This window comes from Amyelois transitella, chromosome 12 (assembly GCF_032362555.1).
Source record: "Amyelois transitella isolate CPQ chromosome 12, ilAmyTran1.1, whole genome shotgun sequence".
NCBI lineage: Eukaryota > Metazoa > Arthropoda > Insecta > Lepidoptera > Pyralidae > Amyelois > Amyelois transitella.
The window spans coordinates 1968123-1985256 of record NC_083515.1 but is presented as its reverse complement, the minus strand read 5'-3'; the positions used below and the strand labels follow the sequence as shown (position 1 = coordinate 1985256).

General features: G+C 35.8%; 1 protein-coding gene across 3 annotated transcripts in view; it reads left to right on the top strand.

Moving 5' to 3' along the window:
- Positions 1-17134, top strand: part of LOC106142600 (protein tweety) — a 62906-nt gene that overhangs the window by 14773 nt on the left and 30999 nt on the right. For 2 of the 3 annotated variants that reach the window (XM_060946930.1, XM_060946928.1), the window contains exon 2: positions 6915-6942. The exons of the other annotated variant lie outside the window; for it this stretch is intronic. The gene's annotated coding sequence lies outside the window, so the exon portion shown is untranslated. The remainder of the gene's footprint in view (positions 1-6914; positions 6943-17134) is intronic. 3 annotated transcript variants of the gene reach the window in all.

Here is a 17134-nt window from a genome sequence, read left to right as displayed (position 1 = left end):
TTTATATGTTTGACTTGTATGAGAAATTCGTGAAAAAGGGCTCTTTCTTTGTAGCTACTTCAATGCCTATAATTTCGTCATGAATTCGCTGTAGAAATTGCTAGTTATTCATATAAGAATGAAAATTAAACGTCTTTTTAAAGAAGTTACTCGTATTTCCTTGTGATATGCACCGTCCTGCTCAGTTGTCATACGAGTAAGGATATCCCAATCGCGACTGTAGTTGCTCTACGATTCATTTGTCTTTATTTTTAGGTCGCAATGAAGGGAAGTTAGTGGGGGACCTACTCCCGCCAGTCATATTTTGATAGGATGCGGCCGAGTTTAATATCAGGAACAGATTTCTATACGTGGCATTGTACAAACACATATGAAGTAATCGTACAAAAAGTTATTCTTCACTAAAGTACAAAATAGTCAGTTCAACCTTCTCTCAAGATGTCGCTCATTTTATTTTCTTCTTCTGGCGTTAGTCCGGGTTACATTCTTACCTCTTTGGTGCCTAAGGTGAGTCTTTTTCTCCACTGCTCATCTCATTCTCAGCTCATCTATTCTATTCTATTCTATTCTAACCGATGCTATAAGTACCTAGTTGATAATCAAAAATCAATGCCATTTTTAAAACCCATATCTTAAACAAATAGAACTTAAAATTGTCCAAAGCCCTACCTTGCAATGCGTGAAATCGTTATTCCCTCGACTTCCGTCCTATTTATCAAACCGGAAACCTTTAAAATCGAATCTGTTCAAATAAAATCTAATCTAGACAAATATTAGCGCTCAATTCGCAATTCCCCAAAGCCTGTTCTGGGAAACTACTCTTTATTAACTGGACTTTAAGCTGGAATATCGCTTATTTGTTGGCAACATAGGATAGAAGTAAGGGACAAAATGAGCATTATGACTTTAAGGATAAGGTTGATACTTTTATATGGAGCATCGATTAAGTTGGTGCAAGATGCGGGAGATAAGTTGGTGTCCAGATAGGGAGGGTCATTGTACCCGCCCGGGAAACTCATGTCCTTCGTTCCAAAAGAATTTTGGAAAAAATGTTTTAAAGGCTTGACTTTATTCGGTGTGAAAAACAACTCGTGTAGTTTTTGTGAATGTCCTTCGTTCAAAGAATTTTGGATAGAACTGTTTAAGGCTTGATGCTATGCATGCATATGTTTGTTACCGCTTCTTCTGCACTGACGCCTTGGAAGCGGCAGTTAACTTAGTTTTAAGTAATTTATTTGACGTCAACCAATGTTGTGAAACCAAAAGATTTGACAATTATTAAGCGATATGAAGTATCCTATAATAATGCATAAAAATTTTGAATTTGAACATGTGTATAACGATGAAACACCTGGTATAGTTTTATTTCGGGCCAGTGTTATGCTTGATGTTTTACCTCAAACTTATGTAAGAAAACCACAGCAATCTCCAAATTTGGTTACCTGACCATACCAAGCCAAGCTTGCTCTCAATGATAACATATTAATGAATTCCAATAGCCAAGTGTAAAATCTGTCGGCCGGCCTGCTACTAGTAAGTAGTATGGTAATTTGGAAACCAGTTTGGGATGGCCGGAATTGATGGAGGTCACGCCACTACGGACTGCGGTATGTCACTAGATTATGGGATCGAGAAGAGTAGCCAGAATGGGATTACATCGTTGGTAATAAGCTTGAAGAACAGTGAGCATTTCAACACTGGAACTTTGTTTGTTGGCAAACGTAGATGATCGTTATTATATTCACATTATATGATCTCAATTTATCATAAGGCCAAACAGCTGCATCTGGCCTTTCAGTCTTTTCAAGACTGTTGGCTTTGTCCACCCCGCAAGATATCCCTTGCGGGGTAGACAAATCCAACAGACGTGATTAGACTGATAGGCCACGTTCAGTTGTTTGGTTTAATGATAGAATTGAGGTACAAATAGAGACAGGTTGCTAGCCCATCGGGTAAAATAAGAATCCCATTTTTAAAAACATATGAACATTCTTATAAGGATAAAACGATTGGTGTGATTTTAGTGAAAATAGCGAAGATATGAAAATGATAATCAACACCAAGATATTCAGTCAAATTGATCGTAGCCGTTAAGTCTGTGACTATTGGCTCTGTCTACTCTGTGAGAGGCAAAGGCATTATATTCGATATGAGATTAATATCAGATTTTTTTTTAAAGTTGTTGTACGATTTATAGTTTACACACAAATTAATCTTGAGGATAATCAAGTTTCCAGTAAACGGATCTATTAAATATATAAATAATCTATTATGGAAACAGCCCGACCTCGGAGCGTTTAAACGTGAATCTCTTTAATATTAAAGAAATACGACCTTTCATTTACAAATTAGTGAGTGTGCGGCAGTCTGTTTTGGTTTTGGACCCTTTATTTCATCTATAAAAGAAATATGGTTATGAAAAGAAATAACACGGGAAGCTGGTGTTGTTTGAAAAGACTTAATGAAGTCCTCAACTTTGTCTGCGGTTATATCTGCTTGGGTTTTGAGAATATTATAACCGGTTTTTGAAAATTTATGAATTCGTGTTATGAAGGTATTGTGTTAGGTATGTTCTTTGAACGTAGGGATAATTATTTTGGATATAGTAATATTATCTCGTCGCTTGCAATTCTATAAAACCTTTTCTAGTAATAGGGAACAAAGTTATTTTGATAACCAGTCCTCTTCAGGTGCCACCCTCTGGAGGTCATGATTGAAAAGTAATTGAAGGTGCCATTGATACTTTTTATCTTGAATTCAATAAACCTATTAAAACATTGAATTTTATTAATGGCTATAAACATAATTATTTTTTATTACTATTAAAACATCGGAGAAAATAATGAGAATGATGATGTTTATAGCTGTTAATATTCCTCCTATTAGTTTGAAAAGAATTAAAAAGATAACAATAAACTTATGTATGTACTAAAACATCAGCTTCCAGGATGAAACCTCAGTAATTATTCTCAAAGTTTTAAGTAAGTTATGACAAGTCCAACAATTTCAGCTGTTTCAACAAAATGTACGAAAAGCTACGAACAAAAGTGGAAACACTGTAAATGCAAGCACACAAAAGGCAAACCGAGGCGCAGAAACAAAACGTCACCTATAAACAAGGGCTAGCAACGCGCGCACCCAAGATATGACACACGACTTGGCAAAAACCAACCCGTTTCACGCTGAACAGATTTCACCCTTAATACAACGCTCCAAAGTCCAAAAAAGATTCAAATTGAACTTTGACTCTAAAGAACGAGAAAATAATTCATAGCTCTTCACGCATAGAGTGTTTTTTCGTATACATTATGATTTTTGTCGGAGTTCTCCGAAGAATAACACGTGTGCTTTTGTCGAAGCCATGTAAGGTCCCGGCAGAACACCCCAAGTCAAAGCTACTCGAGTTTTCTTTGTAATATTTCGCCGAACAAGTTGGACGTTAGTTTGGATCTTTAGCACCCTTTTACAACAATTTATCATCTTCCGTTGTTTGGTAGTAAAAGTATGTGTATCGTGTATGTAAGTGATTGTATACATACATATTCATAATTTCTTTTCTTTTTATACAAAATAGAATTAAAATCTTAAATGTTCTTTAACTAGTTTAAAGAATAAATAATTAAGTTGATAACGTTAAATGTCGTCAAAATTCCGTAACCAGACCACTTAACACTCAAGATATCCCGCAAACAATTATCGCGGTCGCCAGTGTGTTAAGTTAGTATTAACAATGCTACCATAGATATAATTGTTGTGGCACAATAGCCTGAACATATAGTACCTTATACGTAATATTCAGAACTTATGTCAACAATACAGTTCATTGTGCTCGGTTTATTTTAACGTTGTGGGCGTCGGATGGGCTTGAGACTGTATTTTGAGTCGGGGTAGTTTATAAGTACCTACTCGTGACCCATTTTTACTAGCTTTAATTCAATGTGTACTATAGCGGTTCTACTTGTACTTTTATCGTTAGAGGTGACTGGAAAAAACATTTCAGTTTGTTGGGATTAAGGGTAAAAAAATATCCTCGTGGTTCCCTTGGTGGAACAGCTTAAGAGGACCTCGGGTAAACGTCGAATTTCGCTTTATGTGACATTACATTAAACAACGACTATAATTATCATATAAATAAAATAATGTCCTAAAACTGAAATAGATCTCCAAATGATATAAACCTCCAAAATAATAGTCTGATGGTAAGGAATGACTCGAAAAATGCGACTTTGATATGATAAAAATAATGAATGTGTTGATGTTAAATCTAGCAGGCTGTAGTATGAAATTGATTAAAAGCGGGCGTCGACCGCACGCAACACGCAACGAGGGCATTACAGGCTGCCTGCCTTTTAATGCTTTTATGTTTTATTTACAGCACACAATAGGCTCTGTAAAATCACTTTAAAATTCCAGCCCTCAATTAGCTAGCATAAAGTTACAGTAAGTAGTTATAACTGTATCTTAATAAAATGTTATCTATTTCTCACAAATTAACAAAGGTTGGTAGAAAACAACATCGATATGAAGCCATAAACAATTACAAATACACTTCAGAAAAACACGAAATTTAAAGTAAAAACTGGTGCAGATATGATAAATTTTATCTTCAAGCTTCTTTAAATGCGACCTCAAAATTAAAACAAAAGCATTTCCGCCACTGTGGAGCAAACTTGGTAATTTCGAGTCGGCGTCCACAGCCTTTGTGAACATTCCTATCTCTCTAATTAGTCTATCTCGCCTGTTAAGTGTCGAAAAAGGTGGTAAATAGGCGCAGGCGTGTTAATTATTTAGACTTGACAACAACCCTTTGCCACCAACCGCTCTGTCACAAGTTTTGTAAAGTTCAAGCCAGGCAATTAGCAATTTTTCGACTACTCGCATTTACCTTTATCTCAGCAGCTGCAAGCGTTTTTATTTTTATACATAGATGATTTTCTAGTGCATTCTGCCGCAGATCGTTGGCTGTCTGACACTTTTTACCAGCTGTCTTTTCTTTAAATTTGTCGCGCTGATGCACCTACAAAAGAACTTTTTGCCCCGAACCGGGTCGATTTCACGGCATACTGAATGTTCCGCTCCGTTCTACGAAAACAATAAAGTGCTCTGAAAAGTAGAACAGCTGTCTTCAGGTGACATGGTTATGGTTAACCATCGGTTTATAATTTGATTGATGTAAAACAACTTATGATTTTGAGTTGACTACACAAACCATTTAATAACTTCAAAGCTGCTCTGTAATTATTTTTTAAGGAATCCTAAAACTTTTTATATCATTGAGATTTTATTGTCACAAAGAAACAAAATAATGAGACATTGTAAATCTTTAATCTTACTATTGCAGTCTTAAATCCACATGAAGAAGTCATTAAATCGTGTATAGTGTATAGTAATAGCTCTGACTATCAGCTTCTGGTAAATTTTGTTTATTTAAGTAGTTGTAGGCCGTCCAGCTGACTTATTTCTCTGATGAATTTATATTTGAAATGTGTTTTAGGATAAGATTCTTTGATCTTTCTTCTATTTATAAAAAGTCAAGTTCAATCACACCAGTTCTCATCGATTTCATTGAGTTTCATTAAATCTTTGAGATTATGAAAACATTTCTGTCCCTCGCTTGCGACAGCCCATTGGACGAAACAACAGTTTCTGTATTATTACTTTAGTTTATTTGAATGATTTTGATTTTATTAGATTTGTTCTTACAAACAATAGTATAAGATGTACTCACATAAATAAAGGTGACAAGAAAGCTCTTACCATACTGGTTAACTGGTTTGTGATGAACCATACATTTTTTATCCTTAAATAGGTACGTCTGTCCTTTTTTAATGTAAACCAGAAAAGATTAAACGTACTGTCGGTTTGTCGGTAAATGTATCTCGTTCCACTAATTGATGTTTATTTTAACGTTCCAGGCTGATTTATTTTTTGATGCAACAATTTATTCTCGTTCGGATTCCGTGATAAGATTAAAGTCATGATTGATGCGACATGCTGTAGGATTTATAGTAACGGAAATATCGTTTTGTCCAATGTGGTAACACGGATTTGTAACATTTGTTAGAAATGTTCTAAAATGGATGACTTTTATAAAGTGCATTTATTAGAATATGCCCTGAGTAAAGAGAGTTCATCAGCTTGATATTAAAAATTCTGCGCTTGTAATCGGGTCGTGATTTCAAACTCATTGGGAAACATTTTGAAGTTTCTAAATTATCAGGTTCCATAACCTTACTGCTCTAAATGTCATTCGTCGAAGAAACGCCAGCTCATCGGGGCAGCGAACACCTGGTTATCAGAAGGTCATTCTCAACGAGTCGGTTAAGAGATAAAAAAAACAAGACAATAGCGTTTGCAAGATCGGTTAACCTTGCAGCCACTCTAGGTGACCTACTAAAGAATATACATAATTGCGGACTCAAAAAAAAAAATATGTCGTGTTTATTCTAGAGTAAACGTTTTGAAATTCTTTGCGTCCATGCTGATCTATTGGTAAAGAAAATCATTGATTGTGCCTGCTACCTCTCTTTCTGCGTATTGCTAGAAGCTTGATGCGATTGGCTAGAAGTAGGCTTTCAGTTTAATAATGAAACTATAATCTTGAGCAAGACTACATGAAGTTGTGATCATCAGTACTCATATTTGCAGGCCCAATAAGTAGGTGTGAGTAACATGCCATCTGTAATCGATATCTGATCGCGGACGCCGCAGTATGTCATTAAATATGTATCCTACGTGTTGTGGCTTTCAATAAGGTTGGTGGGTTCATCTCCATCTTGGTATTTTTGTTTATCCACTCTAAATATATGTTTAAGTTCTGTAATTATTATTTTTTTTGCCGATACTCTCCAGATTATCTTGAGATTATCTTGACTTTTTCGGAAGTAATTAAATTGATGCTCTTATTGTTACAGGTTGATTGAAGATTTTTATCGCTGTGTGGTAAGGGTTTTACATTTTAGATTTAATAACATTAAAATCCTTAGTTAAAAAATGCAACCTCAGAATTAGAAGGTGTCATCCACATTATTGATCCAAGGCATGATGGTAAAATCTGTCGAATTATGTCCTATCACGCTCTCGTTAGCGAACAGATGAGAACTGAAGTTTTAGGGATGTTGTTAAAAAGATTAGTGTATGATACCTAAAGGGTACGCGCGTTTTCACTGAAAAATATAATATTCCCCTTATTATAATGGGTCAATCTGGCGAAAAGGCAGACGAGCTTATATGCAAAAAGTTACGAATGTGGATGAAGCGAATAGATGTACTCTCTGGCCTCGGAAAAGAGGCTTGATTTTATGTTTGTATAGTATAATGCGACAAAGTTACCCCCGCATACGATCGACCAACGTACGACCACGTACGGGTACAATACGGTACGGCACGGCTTCCGATCCCCCGATCGGATGGGGCAAGGCCGGGTCATCGACCTCTACGGAAATAGCGGCCACGTGCTCAGCTGATGCGCGAATCGCAGGCTTTCGTTGTTTTTCCGATTTTCAGCAGTGGATCTTTGCTGTGTTGTTCTGGGAAACCAAAGACGAGGTTTGGGTACGTATGAATCATTAGAAAAGATTGAATTCCTTGCATTTTCTTGTTGTATGACGGTAGAATTTCACGTTGATGAAGTACATCTGAAGTGCGCTCTGACCTGAGCATAATTAAAAAAAAAGCCAATAAGAAACTTTACTAAGATTTTTCACAGTTTGAAAAAAAAGTAGTCTTTTAATTGTTGTTTTTTTGCTGGTGCGTATCACTATCCTGATTAGACTACAATCAGTCAATTATAGAGAGATAGGGGAATTTCTGATATGCTCCTGTCTATATTTTTAGAAATAAATACATAGTTCATAAAAAATTTAGCCAAGATTATTTACACCTGAAAGTCTATTCTTAAAAAACTTAAGCGCATCCCAGAGTAAAAAGCCAAGCCAAAATTCGGTAATTTGTTGATTGCATATGAAAAAGAAATATCCTAGCGGCTACTGGCTCACAACAAGTTTGTAAAGTCGCTGGGTTTAACAACCTGCAAATATTAGCAAAGCCATTGTTCTATCCTTGACTCTGAGACCTGAATCTGCACGGCCTTGAACTTGGCTCGATACGGCCAGCGAAACCACTGGCACCAAGACTTTTATCATGAGTCATGATACAGAATCTTAATTACGGTAAAAACTGTTGAGAAGCTGATTGAAGATATGAATGCTTTCACGATATCAAAGTACGCGGAAGATGTATGACTATGAAGTCAACCAATGAAGTCTTTGTTTACAGTGTTCTAATATTGTTTTGGATTAATTCTGGACGTGGGCCTATTCTGGACTATGGGTGAGTTACATCCTTTAGAATCCAATCAGAGTAAACTGTCCACAGGACGTTTCATTTATGAAATGTAATACACAGACGAGTAGACGACTTCTACTCGAAGTTATCTGTTCTTACCCTCTACTCTGCAGGTGACTACCATAGAAATAAATGGAATTTTATTACCCTCTTCATCGTTTCAGAAAATATTGAGTTGTACTTGACATAATAAATCAAATAAGTACCCATAATAATTGTAAGTATTCTGTGTTTCAATGGAACCGTTGAGAACATTAATTGCTCTTGTAGCTTATTTATTGTTATTGCTTCAGTCAGAGACAAAGAACTGTGGAATTAAATTTAACTCAGCATTTGTTTTGGAAAAGTCATAAATTACCTCCCACCATGCGGGTGGTCGGTGTTATCCGAGAACTTTCACCGGTACGTCAGAACATCCTACATATTCATTATCAAATTAAAAAAAACTAAGTTCTAATTCATACGCTAGGTATATGTATTTATACGTAGTATGTAGGTATATATAAAGTTTACCCTGCAAGGGATATGGACGTGATTATATGTTTTTATGGATGTATAAAGACTGAATCCAAACTTGGGATTCATCTTTAATTTTTGCGCGAAATAAAAGGCCGTTATCTGGGTTGAGTTAAAGTACCTACCTACATATCTGCGAATTTCGAATTCTGTATTTCTCATATGAAAAGCGAAATCGGTAAAAGAAAGGACTATGTTTATGTTATGTCCTGGTTTAAATTGAAATTGTTGACGTTGTCATTGTAATGTATGTATGTTATTATAGTGGATGCGTGGTACGAATTTATAAATTTGTATAATCATATGTATGGCACGATGCGCATTCGTATGTTTAAAGGTTTTGTTTTGCAATTTTTCTCGCGACTAACATTGACACATTGTAATTTTATCAAACACCAATAATGGCTTTTGGAACTTAGTAAAAGGTTTTTTGCGCAAGCATATAGCCAGGCCGGGAGTTTCTTCCTCCAGGGGCCAGCCCTGTTCACATTCTCACCTCTGGAGGGAAGCCCGAGGTGCTTTGACCATGTTCTGGATTGGGTGGTTTTTACACGAAGCGACTACCACACCGTAAGACCTCCGCAACCTTTGCAGGGGAACGTTACGTAATATCGAGTCATGGTTTAACAATCTGTTTTATTACTATTCAAAATTTCTTTATTTTCTTCCTACGGCTTAATCATAAGGTTTTTAGCTCAACATGTGCCGCGCCGTGTGGTTCCCGGCACCAATATAAAAAGAATAGGACCGCTCCATCTCTTTCCCATGGATGTTGTAAAAGGTGAGTTAGGGATATAAACTTAACTAAGGCTTATAAACATGGAATTCTTCTTATAGGCGATGAGCTAGCAACCCATCACTATTTGAATCTCAATTCTATCATTTAGCTTAACAGCTGAACGTGGACTGTCAGTCTTTCAAGACTGCTGGCTCTGTCTTCCGCGCAAGAGATATAGAAGTGACCATATGTAAGTATATAAGTATGTTGGCTCAACGTATTTATTTTTTATTAAACAAGCACACGAAGATTACTTTTCTTTATTGACTTGTAGTTGTTTTCACAAAATAGCTATTAATAGTTTAGTAGATTCAGTAAATAACTGGCAAGAATAAACATTGCCCGCCAAAAACAACGAAACGAGTTTATCGACTCTGTCGCGATCGAAATAGAATGACATGATTCAAATCGACTGAAGATCTGTATTTATCTCTTTTGTCATGGCTTTAGTACCAGTAACATTCTCATCTCTTTGAAGAGACCCCTGCGCATATTGACTATGACCCCGGATTGGAAAAATCAGTTATTACATCAATCAATCAGTCTTATAAGTACCTACGCAATTTTTCAGTAGTCTGAATTTGCAGCTTTATTCATAAGGTTTTTCCTCGTCGTAAGGTCATCGGTTGATTATCAAACAAACTTATACCAGTAACGGTCATTGGTACATTTTTGCAGTAGGATTTGAAACCGGGAATTGCGTTTTTTTATTCGGATACCTTAACCGTTAAACCACAGTTTTTAGAGTGATCGTCATGACCATGGCATAACTAGAATTGAATAGATTTATTTTCAAGATTGGATACAAGGTATCACTTATTGACGTCACATCACTTAAATCTAATTATAACTACTATCGCTTTCAAAGCGCATATGAAGAAGAAGCGGCGGAACAAACTACATTGCAGCATTTTCACCGGACGTCAATTTGCTAATATAGATCTCATAAATCTAAATCGTTAATGAATGCACATTGTCTACATTAAAAAAACATGAACGAATGTAGAACTTATCTCTAACTTTCACTCAAACTCAAAGTTATCACTTAAGAGTATTTCATCACATACTGTATTCATTCTTTTTCCTCGTGGCTTAAATTCCGATTACAGAACACACCTTTATCTACTCCTCATTTAAATTCCATCATAAAGCCATACCGCTGAACGTGACCTTTTACACTTAAAACACTTTTCCAAGACTGTTTTGCTCTGTCTACTTCGCAATGGATGTAAACGTGACTTTATGTGTGTATGTATCCATCCTCACTTCAAACCTGGAGTGCGCCTTTTGACTATGGAAAAGTTTTAAATAAAGTCTACATTGTCTATAAAACAAAACGCCTGTCCCATTTTGTTATCAGATCGGCATCAAAACAATAGACTTACACTATATACGACCTCGTCGGCCAAAACTGGCACAACTATTTGTCTCTTCTATGATGAATGAATGTACTGACTGTGTGCTCGTTGGCCTGAATGTATCAAGCAAAGAATTGAATCGGAAATTCGATATGATGGTTCTAGATTTTGGTGAAACTATTGATATAAGTATTACACATTTTGTAAAATACATATTTACCACTAGTTTTACACATAGGTGGACATATATACGAAAAATTTCAAGAAGATTGGTTCAATAGATAACGTGTGGAGAGGTAACAAACAAATAAAAAACTTACTTTCGAATTAAAAAAATATAAGTCTCATCTAATAATTTATCTTGTTTTATTAATAATGGTCATTTAATGTCCTGGAATAATTGGCTAGTGGTTTTTAAAGCAAACAATAAAAGTGCTGTCAAAACAAAACTTCGAGCAAAGTTAAAACGACGTGGATACTAGCAGAAGTTTTCGGCATTTCACTGGTGAAAATGAGGATCGAGAAAGTTGTCCAACTCAGAATGCACAAAACTTGGACCACACACCTGCAGTTAACCTCAAGTTGACGCTATAGAAATATTCTTTCTTTAATTTCTGTGAATTTCTAGTTGCACCTTTAGCTATTTTGCTGAATTTTTCGATTTACTTTGTAGAAATTAATTATCTAATAGGACTTTTCTTTTCCGTCTGGTGATGTTGTGACATCTGTGGCACAATCTTATTTAAAGCTCAACATTGACGCCGTTAAAACTTAATAACGTAATTGCCAGCGTGCTTTGATAAATTTCAACCTTATTCCATCACGAAGTGTCAAATTACTATTCCCACAGATTCCACGATTTTTGTAGCCCGTGTCCTTTTGTAGCCCGTGTCTTTAGCCTTAATTTTTTAATGTAGCATTTAAAAGGTGTTTGATTTCTACATCGAATGTTCTCTTGGAATGGGTTATGTATTCAGATTTATGTCATTAAAATGTTTGAGCGTCAGCCTTGCTTGGTCTGGTTTCAGAGTTTATTAGGCATTGTCCTCAGTTTTATGGTGTCAACTCCCTCCGTATTAGTCATGGTGAACTCGTTTACCGTTGATGTTTCTTTTTATTTATAATCCGCTTGATACGGCATTGGGATTTTTATGTTTCATCAGGATTGAGTGTGTTATGGGTTATGAAGTTATAATATTCAATGTTAATGCAATTTTTAATATTATAAAAAGCACACTATTACCAAAACAGTGGGCCGACGAATTTACGTGAAAACATTGATGAGTATGGATAAAGCAAAAGAAGTATGCAGGGATCGTGGCAACTTGAAAGATCCTTAATTTTATCTCAACGAAAAAGAAGCTTTATTGTGACATGTACTCGTAGAACATTGAGAATAAATAATGTAAAGCATAATTATGACGTAATAGAGAAAGTTTAGTAATGGCAGTTAATTTACTTTATCTCCCGAACTCTTCATAAACCACAAGGCGCCACAAGTGACCTTTGAGAAGTATCAACCATGTATCAATTGTAACGTGTCATGTCACAAGAGAAGAACGTTTAATTCAAGAAGCGATGTTTAAAACTTAAAACTGGAGTTACGATAAATTTTTTGTCGTCGTCTACAAGAAAATGAATCCTTTTCAAAAGTGTGAAATGAAAGAATGATGGAAACTGAAAGGAATGTAGTTTTTTATATGTATGGAAACCAGTTAACAAGAACATAAAATTTAGCTGTTCCTAAGCAGGGATTTTCGGAAATTTGGATTTAACAACTTGGACAAACATTTTATTAAAACGCTCTCCTCTTAAACTTTAAACTTTATCAGACATTTATGCCAGACAGCAATAAACAAGGAGGTTTATTGGAAGCTCCAGTGTTTAACACGTTTGCAGTGAAAGTACTCCATTAGCCTAGTCGGCTCGGCAACGGACCTTTAAAGCGTTTGAACATTTTTAAAAGCACAGTAACGAACATAGGAATCTAACCACTCCATAAGAAACAATTTCGTAGGATGTCAGATCGTCTGGCCCTGAATGTAGCTGTAACGGCCTCGGCCTTTAATCCAATTAATGGGTTAAATTTGATATTGCCTGGTGGCTTTTCAATTTTGTAGCGCGGCGTATGTAACGTTTTTCTAGTAGGTACCTTGCATTGTCCATTTTGATCATTGCTTGTGCCCAAATTCTGGGTAAAAATAAATACGCTAGCATGTAGTTTTATGTTTATTAATTACTATTGTTGCTCGGGTTTTCGCTAAAAGGAAATTTTCAGAAACAAGTATAGCCTATGTTAACTATTGAAGGTTTTTCTGCGTCTATGTATGTCCTTCGTGTAAAATTTGTTTAGTAGTTTTCGTTACAAACAAACACATATACCTATTTTCTTCTTATGGATTAAATCGTAATTATTTTTAAATAAGTGCGATTTCGTTTTTAATCTCCATGTATTAAGGTAGAGGTAAACTGATATTAGGATACTTAACGAATTTTTCAGAACGCAAATTGTTATATAAGTCTCAAACTTTGAGGATAACTCAATCTGTCTAATTTGTCCTGCATATCTATATTAATTTTTACTTATTCATTTCTTCAGCTCCTAAAAACAAACCCCACCCAATAATTCCCACAGGTCCAACCCAACTTCCTGATTGCCCCCTTTTGCAGACCAATTGATGAATCACGAGATTGTTCCTGGAAACAGGCGCGGTTGATTGAACTTAGTAGTTGTACAAATTGTTCTTTTGAGATCTTTTCAGTCACGTAGGTCCGGCGCGGAAGAGTCTCTTTACGTTACTTGGCTCACCCACTTCTGAATTGTGGTCTGTACTACATGCTGAGATGTGCAGGTTTTACGATGTTTTACTCACCGTATCGTAAAGAGCATCGGTTAGTAACCAAAATAATGTATATATGTGGGAATGAAAGTAAAACAGTGCGGAATTATATCGTAAATCTCCTTATTTTATTGGACTTCTTAAAAACACATCTTATTACGTCTTATATCGTACCACAGACTCACTATTCTATCTCTTAATGTTACCAACGTACAAAATAAGTAAGAGGTCAGCTAACAAAAAGGATTTAAATAAAAACAAAACTTCTCCGTGTGCCGTGTGGTTCCCGGCACCAATACAAAAAAGAATAGGACCACTCCATCTCTTTCCCATGGATGTCGTAAAAGGCGACTAAGGGATAGGCTTACAAACTTGAGATTCTTTTTTTAGGCGATAGGCTAGCAACTTGTCACTATTCGAATCTCAATTCTATCTTAAAGCCAAATAGCTGAACGTGGCCTATCAGTCCGCTCAGGACTGTTGGCTCTGTCTACCCCGCAAGGGATATAGACGTGATTATATGTATGTATGTATGTACAAAACTTCTCCCACATATATAGACCCTACACGTTTATATCGAAGCTCATCAAATTCTATGTTTAACGATAATCAACGAAATATTAATTAGTAAATAGAAATGGTGAGCAGTAGGTACACGTGGTGCCGGTGAAATACACTGAATGACACGTGGGTGCCGGGTGCGGCCCGCTCGATACAGCGGAGGCTGCGCCCTGAGCCCCCGGCCGGAGATCGCTCGCCGGCTACCATACTACTATGGGCCTTGGTTCGTGAATGTTGTCGGGGATTTGGGATGTGACCCTAGATGTGCAACTGATAAATGAAAATGCAAGAGATTATGATAATAAAATTTTATAAGAATTTTTGTGGTGTTGTATATAATATCCAAAACCAATTATGAAAAAAATTCAAGTTATTTTAACCATACGGTCAGCGGTTTGTAATGACATTTATTCAAAAATACTTTAAATTAACCAAAGATGTTAAAAAGTGATTTGGCGCCCAACATGAGGCCAAAAATAAATCTAAAATATTTAATCTCGCAACAACAGGCCAACCTAATAAACACACGAGTCAAAAGAAGAAATATTCCCCGTAAATGACTAGACTTGTGTACCCAGATACTTAGTACATTTTGTGACCTTATTACGGAGGTAAATTGGTGTGAATACGTAATTTGCGCCACCTGAAATTTTTTCATATTTTTTCGACTCTTTTTCTGTCGAGGCCCGAATGCGACTTCCTTTAGGGAAAACAACTTTTAAACGGAACCTTTTAATATACATTGATGATACGGGTGTATAAAATTATTTTATTTTACAGAATTCAATTATAAAGTAAGTCTTGTTCGGATTTTGCCTCCAATGGAATTTTTTATAAACAAAATAGCCTGGTTCTAGCCTTCGTTCTATTGAAGGTTTCAATAAATTCAGTGAAACAAATCTTTTATCTTTTCTTATATTATGGAATTATTAAATTGTAACAGCTGCACATGACCTTTAACTTTTTCAGCACAGTTAGCTCTGTCTATTTCGCAAGGGATATAGTTGTGTTTATATGTATATGTATTAGTGAAGTAATGTTTGCGTGCGGCTTAAAAACTTTTGTATTTTCTTCCCTACTAGTTACGCATGCGCAGGACGATTGCCCACAGCCGGAGAGCTATTAATTTTAACAGTGCCCGATAAAATATAACCAGTTTCTTAATTAGAAGCTCGAGCCTAATTTCTGCGCGTTCGATTGCCACTTTATCGGCTACGCAAAAATTGTAATGGATGGCGATGGAAATATTCATGATCTTCATGATTGTTTAATAACAATGATTTATTTATTGATGGCATGTTGTGACATGTTTGATGTATATTTTTTATTGTTAGTGTATTTTACAAGTTTCTGAGATGTTTATTTATATTTATTTATTTGTTTAAACTTTATTGTACAGAATACAAATGTATCGCTTAATTCGCGGAATTAATACTAGAAGCATTATCAGTCAATCATTGGGTCTGACAGAGAACTTTATATCTCCTTTACCCGTAGGAACATTAATTTTCGTCTAATATCTAAGATTAGAACTAGTTATAGTTATTCTGTATATTAAATCAGGACAGATTAAAAAAAAGTAACCGTAACTAGTGGGACGTTCTTTGTCCTATGTCATTGTATTTCAAACTTCTATCATTAAGCCAAATAGCTGAACGTGGCCAATGGCCATTCAGTCTTTTCATGACTGTTGGCTATCGATATAGCCGTGACCATATGTGTGTATGTATTTCAAACTTACAGTTGTTGAACACTACAAATCTAGCTACATTCAAACTAATTAGTTTCAGTTGTACAATGATTCCGTTTGCAATTAAATTAATATCAGACATCGGGGAATCGGAACAGATTCAGGCCCATTAGTTTATTACCAACTGGCTAGCTAGACATGCTATCTGGGACGTTCAATTAGGCAGCACTGCTCACATTAAATTTTGATTGCCCCCTTCCTTTAGCGAAATTGGGTTTGTGCACAGAGCTAGGATTGTACCGGCTTTAATGTAAAAAGTATTGATCTTACAAACTTGGGTTCTTTTTTAGGCGATGGGCTAGCAACCTGTCACTATTTTAATCTCAATTCTATCATTCAGCCAAAGAGCTAAACGTGGCCATTCAGTCTTTTCAAGACTGGTGACTCTGTCTACCCCGCAAGGGATATAGACGTGACCATATGTATGTATGTATGAATGTAGTATTGATCTAAACCCGATCGTGAGAATAATGTGTCAAAATGTTATTAGTACTGATGTTAGCATTTAAGTATCACTTACATTATTTGGATTTTTTGAAGTCAACAGCTGACAAGGAACGCTTTGATGTGATGGCCTTTGCTGCTAAATACCTCGAAACGAATATTGGTCAATAAATTTTATATATATGTAATAACAATTAAATCTGAGTTGACTTTATCGTTGTTCTGACATCACTTGATGAGACAATAGCTTAGTCACAACTTAGTAGTCACTCATTTGCTATTACAAACTTAGAAGTAAATAGACAAATCCGTTTTTTTTTTATTAAAATATTTTTTTTAGATTTCGGGTTTGAGCTTTATGAGATGCTTGTCAAATACTGTTAGTAATAATATAAGGACAATTTTCTTCTGGGCAATGAAGTCTGATTAAGAGTAGGCAAATGATCCTTTATCATACATACATAAAATCACGCCTCTTTCCCGGAGGGGTAGGCAGAGACTACATCTTTCCACTTGCCACGATCTCTGCATACTTCCTTCG